The following is a 12,052-nucleotide window of genomic DNA, read 5'->3' as shown; positions in this document are numbered from 1 at the left end:
GGAGGGCTGAGTTTGGGGGTGCCTGCTTTAGTGCAAGGCCATTCACCGCTATTCCTTCCAACCGACCTGTTTTGTGCATAAAGATCTGAGGCTCCATGAGCAAGAATTTCACACAGATCTTGTAATGTTTGCCACTACAAATGTTTGGACAAGGATCAGGGGCTGGGTGTGACAATCCAAGCATCTCTAACTGTTCTTCAAGACTCTGCTCAAACCATGTTGTTTCAGAAATCCAGCATTAGACCACACTAAAGTTTAGCAAATCCAGAGAGAGGACTAGGAGAGAGAAGTTTAGACAGGGAAGGAAAACCATGGACAGCTCCAAGTGAGGCTGGCAAAAGTCCAGGATGGATACAAACACCCAATAGCAGCAGACCAGGATGTTACTCCAGCAGGGAGACAGAGGCAATTGAGAGTTTAAATAACCCTACCTTGGGAGCCAAATCCTAGGGTTCAAGGTCCCTTCACCATCACCCCATTGAATATTTGAGGAGGCTGCCCCCTGAGTTGATGAGCATTGCCATTCAAATGATGTGCATGCACTGTGCCTTGTGATTGATTATGTGGGGCGGGGCTTGCCTGGTCCCCCCAATATTTTATTCACCCCTGGCACCCATGAATCCTACTGTCTAGTTTGGTGTACCTAACTCCACCCCATCACTGAGGAAACTGCTAGTGCAGGCATGGTCTAATCCAGCCTGCTGGACCTCTTCATCCAACCCCCAGCACCCTGCTCAACCCAGGCTCCCTCCACCTTTTCCTCAGCTGCTTCTCAGTTTATTTAGGAGAGCCTATTTTTCATCCCAGTCTCTGTGCACTGAGAAGGATGGTTAACCCCCTCCCGTCTTGTGTGCCACAATCAGAAAGAAAACTGCCCTCCATCACCTGAATGGAGCGGTTTTTCTCCCCACCATGAAGCACCAGGGAGGAAGGATTGGTCCTCCCTTCTGCCAGGATAGGGATGGAAATTCCTGTTCTTAAAGGGACCATGCCCTCTTCATCAAGCACTGGCTGTCCTCAGGCCATGGAGGTGGCAATGCAAAAGGTCCTGGGGTTTCTTCTCACACAGAGGCTTCTGGCAGAGTGCTGTCTTCTGGCTTCTGTTATTTCATCATTATTTTTAGTTATGTATATGTCTTACTGTTCCTCCAAGGATCTAAGGGACATATACAGGATTCTTCTCTTCCCCGGTCTCTCTCAGGGTGTGCCGATTCTGAGGTTAATTTGATCTTCACCCTCCGCAGAGTCCTCAGAACCTTTGCTTGATCATAGGGGAACTGGCTTCCGGGTCACAACAGCTTCCCAGAAGCCTCTCTGTTTGGCCACTGTGGAGAAACAGGATGCTGGGCCAGATGGGCCTTTGGTCTGAGGCCACCAGGCTCTTCTTATGTCTCTAGTGTCCCCTCCACCAAATGTAACACATCCAATAAAAGCCACCCTGAATTCTGAAGGGCTGCCATGCGGAACAAGGAGCAACTTTGGTCTCTGTTGCTCCAGAGGGCAAGACAAGCACTGATGGGTCAAAATTGTGGAAGAGCAGATTTTGACTAAACCTTAGGAGGAGCTTTCTAAGAGCTGTTTGACAGTTGAGCAGATTGCCATGGGAGGCAGTGGGCTCTCCTTCGCGGGAGGTCTTTAAGCAAAGGCAGGGATGCTATAGCAATTGCATCCTGCACTGCAGATACTGCGATGAGCTGGAGACTACGTTAGATGGTTATGTCCATTCTCTTCATTTCTCACTTTCCAGTCTTCTATTCAGTTCTCTACATAGCTGCAGCAATTTGCATTTATTTTTTTTAATCCTTATGAAAATTCCTCAGCCATTCAGTGCAAATTTCTCTTAATAAACACAGTTTTGAATGGATTTTGATAAATATACAGTTTGGCAAGCAATTTTTCCTAATATACAGCATTTTGCATGTTATTTCCCCTAATATATGCATACTTAACCCAAATATATGCATTTTTGCACACATTGCACAGCTGGAGAACTGGAGTCCAATATTTAGGAAAGTGTGAAATTTGAAGGATGGCTGTGTTTTGGTTCAAATATTGTTTCAGGAGGTGGGAATTTGGTACATTCCCCTTTATATATGACCTGAATTGCACTTCTCCCCCACCCATAGAGATGGCCTCCGAGGTCCCTTCCAGTTCTAAAATTCTAAAATTCTATTACACACCCTCCTACACACCCACAAAACTTAGGTAAGGGAAATACATGATTGTGTATATGTATATGGAAGAAAAACGTGTATTGAGGGTTGGAATTGGTTGTCAGACAATGAATTGTAATCTAAATTATCTTGGAAGGTACCAAAAATAATAATAATTTGCTTTGTGCTAACCAAGAATGAGAAATGAAAGTTCACGCTTCGCTGGATGCATCTGCCGGTGAAAATTTATTTTATTTAGCAATTCTAATGGGTCAATTAAAATATATTAGCATGACAATTTCATTTCTTTTCTGATCAGTTACAAAGTAAACAGGCAAATTTAAACCCTTAAGCTATGAAACAACCTTCAAGACACCCCAAAAGGAATTTCAAGAGAGAAGCCGAGTTGCCATACATCTGATACAACATCCCAACTTAGCCTTTGCCAACTCGGCACCCTCCAAATGTTTTTGGACTACAATGCCCATCATCACCAGCCAGCACTGTGTGGGAATTGATTCATAATAAAACAGATGGCTGTGGTGTCTATTTTAACTATTTTAGGATTTGCTTCCCTGTGGAGGATCCTGTGCACGTTTCCTTGGAATGAACAGGGACTTGCAGGGAGCTGGATCATGCCTTTTCTTTAGTAGCTTTTCTTGCCACTCTGGCTGCTGCCATTTTATTCTTCTTTTACAATCTTGGGGGGCAGCAATCTCTGTTCTTTAGGGAGGGGAAAGGAATTTAAATAGCCAGCTACTGAACAAGCACACACTGAAACGGATGAGGAAGTTCTGAGCCTTTTCCCCAGGCTCTCTGCATTTTGTTACATATTTTGTGCATTCGTTAAACTTGCTTTGTATTCATAGGTATTCACTCTCATTCTCTCTCTCTCTCTCTCTCTCTGTGTGTGTGTGTGTGTGTACATAGACCTTGAAGAATGACTGTAAAATGTGACTGTATCCTGCTAATCTGCCAGAGGGGTCTACCCCACCACATGTTAGGAAGAATGAACCTTGCCAATTGTGTTTATAAAAGAGGTATCTGGGAAATATATATTTGGCTGCTACTGACTGACCACTGAAGTGCTAAGCGTCAAACAGCCTTGGATGGAATCATCACCATCACCATGTATTAACAATAATTTGAGTCTTCCCATGCTTGAGCAGCTGGAGTCAAAACCACATCACATGCATGAAAGAAAGAAAGAAAGAAAGAAAGAGGCAGATATGCAAGACAATCCTTATCTATATATTTTATTTATAACCGTTATAGCCCACTCTTTCCTCCAAGGAGCTCAAGGTGGCATGCATGGTTCTTTGTCTCCCCATTTTATCCTCACAACAACCCTGTGAGGTAGGTTAAGCTGAAAGACAGTGACTGGTCCAAAACCAACCACTGAGCTTCATGGCTGAGTGGGGACCAGAGCCCCAGCCACACAGGTTTTCGTCCAGCATTCTAATCTAGGCAAAGGCAACCTTTAGCCTGTTTTGGCCTACAACTCCCATGATCCCTAGGTAATAGGACCAGTGGTGAGGGATGATGGGAATTGTAGTTCAAAACATCTGGAGGGCCAAAGGTTGCCTATGCGTGTTCTAATCACTACACCATACTGGCTCTCTACAGACAAGGAAACCCCATACAGCCCCATATTAGCTCAATGGCATGGGATCCTGGCTGATGGAAGGGGCCAGGGACAGAGACCTGGGTTGGGGAAAACAGAGTGCCTGCAACAGGAGAAGACACTCACTCACGAGTCCTAGCAGAAAGAATATGGATTGTCTGGGTTGACCCCTTTGTGGATTGGCCACACTGGTTCACCGTGAGAACCTATTTTTAAAAGACCTGCCCACAGAAATCAAGATTTTAATGTAGTTGGGATTGGGCACCACCTGTGTGTCCACCCAGCCACCCAGCCCCGACCCAAACAATAAACTCAGAAGCCAATAGCCCCTCCTCAGAAAGTCTCAGTTCTTATTTAGTGTGACGCTTTTAAAAAAACAGCCTTGCTAATACAGATTCCAAAGCAAATGCAGTTCGCTGCCCCCAAACTGCAGCTGCTGGAAGGCAGTGACTTATGATGATCATGCAGTGTCATTCACACGGAATACTTCAGATCAGGCTCTGAGTGGTTTATGACAACCCTGCAATATTGCCCAAGAGTATTTGCTCCTTATTTGCAGGCTGGGGGTTGATTAGAAGCTGAGAGAGTAGATTTCAACAGCACTGCAGTGTTATTTGCTGCTTTTTTTCTTGTATTACAGATTGGACTGAGAGAGTAGGATACAAAAATCACTTAGTTCACTGTTCTGTTCCTATTGCAAGTTGGAAAGCTGTGCTGAGAAAGTAGCTTACAACAGCCTTATAATGTAGACCAGTATTGCAGCCACAAGCCAGAGGGGGAGCTACCTAAACTGACCCTTAGACCTCCTCCTGGGTCAAATAAACTACTAATGGGAGCTTCGAACTCCACTGACTTGCAAACCATCTTCCCCTTTTTAAATGCTCAAAACAAGAGAAAACAAAGTAAAACAAGACTCCTGTCTTCAATGGCCTATCTTGTTTTTTCCAACCCTCTAAGCCTCAAGCTCAAGTAACATACACACTGCAACATATTGTACAGAGCTCCTCTTGCATCTAGTCATTGTAATTTTATGGGGGTTCCAATCTCTGGAGATTCTCCCAAACTTTCAGAGCAGATTTAGGGATGGAGACAGGAGAAGTTCAGTTGTGTGAGTGGAAGCTGTTCTGTTCATACAATGACTTTGGTGGAGTTAATCTGGAGTTTGCAGAAGCAAACAGGGCTCATAGTGAGTAGAGGGCATGTTTGCAACAATATGAGTGACACCTTCCTGGTAGTCAGAGTCGATTGTGCATCTACAGCACAGATCCCTGTGTTTACAAGGCGTGCCCCATGTTTGCTGCATGTACCTGTATGTTTCCAATCTCTTATCTCCTTCACCCTTAGTGGTGCCCCCTGGGAGATGTGCAGTGTAGACATGCAAACATGAATGCCCCCTACAGCTTGAATTGGATTGACAGAGATTAACACTGATGATTAACATCATATCCCCATATGTAAGACACCTTGAGTGTGATTTCCAGCATAGAAAGGCAGGGTATAAACGTCCAAATGCATTTTAAAATATCTGCATTCCATATAGCACAAGGCACGTGCAGTATTTTTTCCGTCTTCTAAAGGCAAGCTGGTCTAATAAAAGATTGCTTAACTGTCATAGCCACACACACGGTAGCATTATTAGGAATGGGCAGCATTAAGGGCAATTGTACAATTCTGCAATGGAGACAGGTAAGATAGAACTAATGCACAGTCTGCTGTTAAAAAGTAAATAAACTTTAAAGCCATTATTTTCCTTTTGCACGTTCCAAAACTAGACTTTACTGCGCTAGCTGTTCCCTCGGGACCAGTGCAGTGGAGGGTAGGGGGGTGGATCTTGGAAGCAGCTCTCAAATCATACTGTCTGTTTAGACACTTCCAAAGAAGGAGGAATGGGGCTTCCAGAAGAAGGACATGTGTGATGCTTCCACAGCCTCTTGGCTTCTAAAATAGAGATCCATGCCTGACTCTCAGGAAAGCAGGAAGAGAGGTGTCTGTTGTTGTTCATCCCAATCCCTGCCTCATTTCATCAGTAGCCCTTGCCCCATGTCTTTCACCCCAAATATGTCTTCCACCCTTGAATGTAAAAGTTGAAAAATGCCCAGGGTACAAAAATCCCTTGATGGGTAACATGACCTCAAGGGAAAAGGTCATTCTGATGAGTCCAAGGACCTGTAGATGAGAAACCTTAGCACCTTCATAAAACTAAATCCCAGACTCTGAATCCCTACAAGACAGGAAGCCCAGCAAATAAACAGGTTTAAGTGTGCTTGCAGCAAAGATCCAGCTTTGGTTCCAGCAAGGTCCAGTTGCTGCCTGTTACTCGCCATTCCTTCTGGAGCTGTCATCCAGCCCTTTGCTTCAGCTTCTCCATCCTATGCCAGAGGTCACTGCGCATGATGGATGGCAGCACAGTTTGAAGGCAGCTTGCCACGTGGACAGTGTGCTGAATGTGTTATGATCATGAATCTTGATCTATGAATAGTGACAGCTGACTGATTGGAGGACATTTCTGGCTGGCTGCGTGGAACGAAGCGGGGGCTATATGCTATAATGATGAGTATTAGGAATGTATTAAGAGGTAATGCCAGTAGAACAGAACAATGTCTCATGCTAATGTTCTCTTTCAGCCACATAAATTCCAGACAGAACCAAGACATTTCCCATTTTATCACATTCTATCACAATCCCCTTATTTCAGCTACACCTAATGATAGATAATCATTGTATCTGACAGATGCTGGCACAGTAGAATGACAGCTGCTCACTGCCCTTTTATTAAGGAGCTGTTTTCAGGCCATCTATGGAATTATTGTTAGCTTCAGCCCACAAAATGAGGACTGTGCCCATGTGTGCATGCCTTGGGAGAGAAGGTGGATTCTCCTTAAAATGCACAGCTGCACTTGGTTTGAACATTCGCTTCTGCAGAAATGAAGCAAAACATGCAGGATGTGTTTGAATAAAGCAGATGATCATATTGAAAATTCAGGATCATCAACTCAGATTAGCACCAGACTCTAATCTATATATCCATCCAGTGTTGGCATCAGGATTTCAGAGGCCATATTTTGGCGATATATACTCTTAAACAAGATGTGTGGGATCTTTTGCCTTTGCAGATGTTGACCCATGCCCATCTTAAACCCACTAGAGGCAGAGCACATCATCCAAGAATTTTCTTACAATACTGTCAACTGTCTTGGATGCACTTTGCAAAATGAGATGAATGACCCACTTGGGGTTGGGTGGGCCATTTGTAAAAGTCATGGTTCCCCAGCAAATGCCTACCCTTGCTGCACTCTGGAGCCAGCCTCTTGTGTGGTATACATCCACCCACTTTTCAATGGCTTCCTATGTTTTTGAACATTAGTTATCCAGCTCTCCAAAATCTAAATTCGCTATATCCCCCATGTCAGGAAGATTTTAGCAGCTTTTTGGCAGGCTAATGATTAACCAAGAACATTTAGACTCTAAAGCATGCAATTAGGAAAAAGTATGATACTCCTTGCATGATAGTTTTTCTGTATCCTGTTCACCATGAAGACAGCAATAAATCTATGCACATTGCATATGCTAGAATAGATTTCTGCCCTGAATCAATGATGAGATGGAAGAAGCTGCATGGAAATGTCATGGGCTGGTGATTTTATCAATCAAAGCATTGAGCTTTCAGGATGGTTAGCATCTCAGTAGAAATGTCAACTTTTTAGAAAAGACACAAATGAAGTCCTCTCATATTTAATTATAAGTGGGAAATTACCAGAGAAGAATTTCTGTTAGCACACCAATTTGTAAATCAAATCATTTTTCTATCCTGATAAGCTTTATGGAGGGACTAGATCTATGGCAAAAGGCGCCAGAATGAGACGGTGTTAGGAATAAAGATATTGCAAAGCAAACATGTTTTTTCCTGAGTAACCTCGAACAGCTGACTCCCAGCCAAACATCCATAGGTCAAACACATAAGTTTGAAAGTTGGCATGTGATACAGAGTGAATTTGTGGGCCATGTTGTTGCTGCTGCTTATCCTAGTCTTTTTTCTGAGTGGATCAAAATGACACATTTGTGATTACCAAATGTCATGGCCCCAGACCAGAGCCCTCCAACAATGGCAGTCCTGAGGAGGAAATGAATCCACTCCCTGGTCCATTCCCATGTGGAGCCTAAAACTCCTCCCCAGAAACTCAGGGTGACAACTCTGCCACTAGACTCTGTTGACTGGTTCACAGATTCCTCAAAGGATCAGGAGAGCCTGAAATATTGGGGTATGGGAAAAGCAGAAGGCAGCAGTGGCACTTTAACTGGTCAGACTTTGGGAAGTGTGGCCTTTACTCATTGAATACCTAGCCCAGGCTATAAATACCTGCTAGTTGTACCAGGAGGTTGCAAAGTCAACTTGTATTTTCTTCCTCAGCTGTAGCATCACTGGCCATGGTCCTGAAAACCACACCCAGGTCCCTCTCCAAGGTGCTGATCTTGCCTTGCCATTCCTGGAACTATTGACCACGCCTTTGCTTGGACAGTCACCTATCTGCAGTAGTATGCATCTCCATGGATCAGGACACAAGGTAGTTTCCCATCCAGATGCTGGGAAAGATGGCTAGATAAAGTGCGACCACAATCGCCAATATGGCTGCCAGCTCATTTCATGTGCAACCCAGTTCACATGACTTGTTTTCTTCATGCTTCTTTGTGCACACATAACCACATGGAACAATTCAGCAGTGTATAAACTGGTTCTGATGTATACAACCTATAACATGGAGGTTCAATTCAGCTCTTATAGCAGATATCCACCTACAGTGTTTCCTCCATGAAGTTGTCTATATGTTTTCAGTGCTATTGAATATGCTGGTCATCATTACATCTCATGTTAAGGAATGCAATAAGTTAGTTCAGTGCTATGGAAAGAAATGCAACCATTTGCTTGTTCTGAATTTGCTGCCAAAGAACTCTATTGAATTACTGGGGGTGGGTGGGTGGTGATCTGTCTATTCACTATTTCTGCACTGCTCATAATTTTATATATCTCCATCACACACACCCCATTTTTGTCAGCCCCCCCACAAGTAAAATATGTTTAAGCAAGTGTCTAATCACTGAACTTAGACTGCAGTCTTACACATTAGGAGTGGGCAGTAGGCCAATCAGAATCTAATGGGAGATCTCGACATGATTAGTAGTAGATTGACAAGCATTTCTGGCACCCAGTGGTTTAACAATAGCACAACAAAAAGACCACCCCCTAAAAAAAACGACCACATGGTTTCTGAAGTGAAGAAAGAGGAGAGTGCGAAATGAAATGCGGCAGAGGAGAAAGAAGGACTGATTTATGTGTGAGAAGACTGAGATTAGATCTGCTCCCTAAAACAAATTATGGGGCTGAGCAACTGCTCATAGGCCCCCTGATCCTTAATTATACATTTACATAAAGTCTCCTGTGACATAATTTTGTATCTAGCCCTCACTGGTGGATCATAAAGTTGGTTATTCTAAAAAGCAAAGTAGATCCATCAAGCCTGTTCACCCCTGCTCTCCATCTGTACCTGGAAATAAACCCAAGCAAAATCAGGGGGGCCTGCTTCTGAGTAACATGCCTTAGATGGCACTTAGTGTATTTATTATTGCTACTATTTATTACATTTCTATAATACCCTTCATCAGCGTGGTTTACAAAATAAAAACACAAAAATGCACAACATAGTAACAAGCAAAGACAAATAACACACACACCCCAGAGAGTGCTTAAAAGGCCATAGTTTGTTTAATTAGCCAAAGGCCTGGGAGAAGAGGGATGTTTTTGCATGGCACCTAAATTTATGTAATGAAGGCACCAGGTGAGTCTCCTTGAGGAGAGCATTTCACAAGCTAGGAGCCACTACAGCAGGCTTCCTCAAACTTAGCCCTCCAGATATTTTTTTGGCCTACAACTCCCATGATCCCTAGCTAGCAGGACAAGTGGTCAGGGATGATGTAGTCTCAAAACATCTGGAGGGCCGAGTTTGAGGAAGCCTGCACTACAGAAAAGGCTCATTCTCATGTTGCCACCCTGTGGACCTCTCATGGAGGAAGCACACAAAGAAGGGCTTCAGATGGTGATTGCAGGGTCCAGGTGGGTTCATATATGGAGAGGCGATCCATGAGGTATAGCGGTCCTGAGCCGTGTTTAGGATTGCAACCCAACTGTGCAACCTTCTAAGGGTCTACTCAGAAGTAAGCCCCGTTGAGTGCAATGGGACTTAGCTGGTGAATGGTAATAGACGTGCAGCCTTTATTTAGTGTGAGAAAGAACGCTCCCTTCCTCCCCCCCATTTACCCTGCCCCTCCACATACACATTTTGCCTTGAAGCTGGCATTACAGAGTCCAAGTGAATAGATCTCACCTTGTGGAGCCTAGTTATTCACTTTGTACCCTTGGAATTAACAGCCCCCAAGCCATTTGCTCTCACTTCTCTAGTGCTCATTGCCTCCTGGAGAGCAGCCAAAGCTAAACGACATGACCTGATTCTCAAACGACAAAAAGAGGCTGGCCTGGGGCTTGTTGCTGTCTATGCCATAAACGAAGGGAGTTCCTGGGGGTGTCGGAAAATCTTTGATCCCCTATCTAGACAGACTACTCTGTACAAGGAGGTTCTCCTACCATCCCCATGACTCTGTGTGTGTGTGTGTGTGTGTGTGTGTGTGTGACTACCCTCAGGGTACTTGTGTGACTACCCTCAGGGACAAGACAGAAGTACTGTTTTTGGGGGACAGGAGGCGGGCAGGTGTGGAGGATTCCCTGGTCCTGAATGGGGTAACTGTGCCCCTGAAGAACCAGGTGCGCAGCCTGGGAGTCATTTTGGACTCACAGCTGTCCATGGAGGCACAGGTCAAATCTGTGTCCAGGGCAGCTGTTTACCAGCTCCATCTGGTACGTAGGCTGAGACCCTATCTGCCTGCGGACTGTCTCGCCAGAGTGGTGCATGCTCTGGTTATCTCCCGCTTGGACTACTGCAATGCACTCTACGTGGGGCTACCTTTGAAGGTGACTCGGAAACTACAACTAATCCAGAATGCGGCAGCTAGACTGGTGACTGGGGGCGGCCGCCGAGACCATATAACACCGGTCTTGAAAGACCTACATTGGCTCCCAGTACGTTTCCGAGCACAATTCAAAGTGTTGGTGCTGACCTTTAAAGCCCTAAACGGCCTCGGTCCAGTATACCTGAAGTAGCGTCTCCACCCCCATCATTCTGCCCGGACGCTGAGGTCCAGCGCTGAGGGCCTTCTGGCGGTTCCCTCATTGCGAGAAGCAAAGCTACAGGGAACCAGGCAGAGGGCCTTCTCGGTAGTGGCGCCCGCCCTGTGGAACGCCCTTCCAGCAGATGTCAAAGCGATAAACAACTACCTGACATTCAGAAGACATCTTAAGGCAGCCCTGTTCAGGGAAGTTTTTAACGTGTGATATTTTACTGTACTTTTTGGTTTTTATGGAAGCCGCCCAGAGTGGCTGGGGAGGCCCAGCCAGATGGGCGGGGTATAAATAATAAATTATTATTATTATTATTATTATTATTATTATTATTATTATTATTATTACTTGGCCTGCTTACCAACAAGGGTCAGGTGTCAGGCTGCTACCTGCACATCTGCTTGCCTGCTCAGGTCCCTAGTAGGTTAGGAGGGTAGTCCACAGACCTGCCTGACTGCTGCCTCCGCCAATCCACCCAAGAGGGCCTGGGTTCACATGCTGCAGGGTGTGCATAGCAGCAGCAGCCGGGTTCCAGAAGCAGCTGATGCACCTTGGATCTCCTTCACCCGAGGCGTTCCATTTCAGTTGCTGTGCTTCATGGCGTGTTTTAATTGTGGGTGCTTATATTTTAATGCTTTAATAAGATTGCTTTATTGAGCATTTTAATTGTGGCGGGTTTTAAATTGTTCTGCATTTTAAACCATGCCGTGCAATGGGTTGCCCTGTTTTGCAAACCGATGAGAAGCCATCTAAGGCATTAAGAGGCAGAGAGAGAGAGAGAGAGAGAGAGAGAGAGAGAGAGAGAGAGAGAGAGAGACTGGCACCCCTGTTGCTGCAGCCAGTATTGCATGTGGTCCTTCTGTCCTCTCCCCTTGGCACAACTGGGTTTGGAGTTTGCTTGCCTGCCTGCCTGAGCCATTTCATGGGTGCCTGCTGCTGCTGGGGCCACCTGACAATAGAGGAGGCAGAGGCAGAGGCAGCACTCTGCTTACTGATGGGCAGCAGCAAAGAAGTGAGCTGGGCATGGTTGTGCCCAGCACAGTTTTACCA

This window comes from Podarcis raffonei, chromosome 6 (genome assembly GCF_027172205.1).
Source record: "Podarcis raffonei isolate rPodRaf1 chromosome 6, rPodRaf1.pri, whole genome shotgun sequence".
NCBI classification, from domain to species: Eukaryota; Metazoa; Chordata; class Lepidosauria; order Squamata; family Lacertidae; genus Podarcis; species Podarcis raffonei.
Note: the sequence above shows the minus strand (reverse complement) of the source record.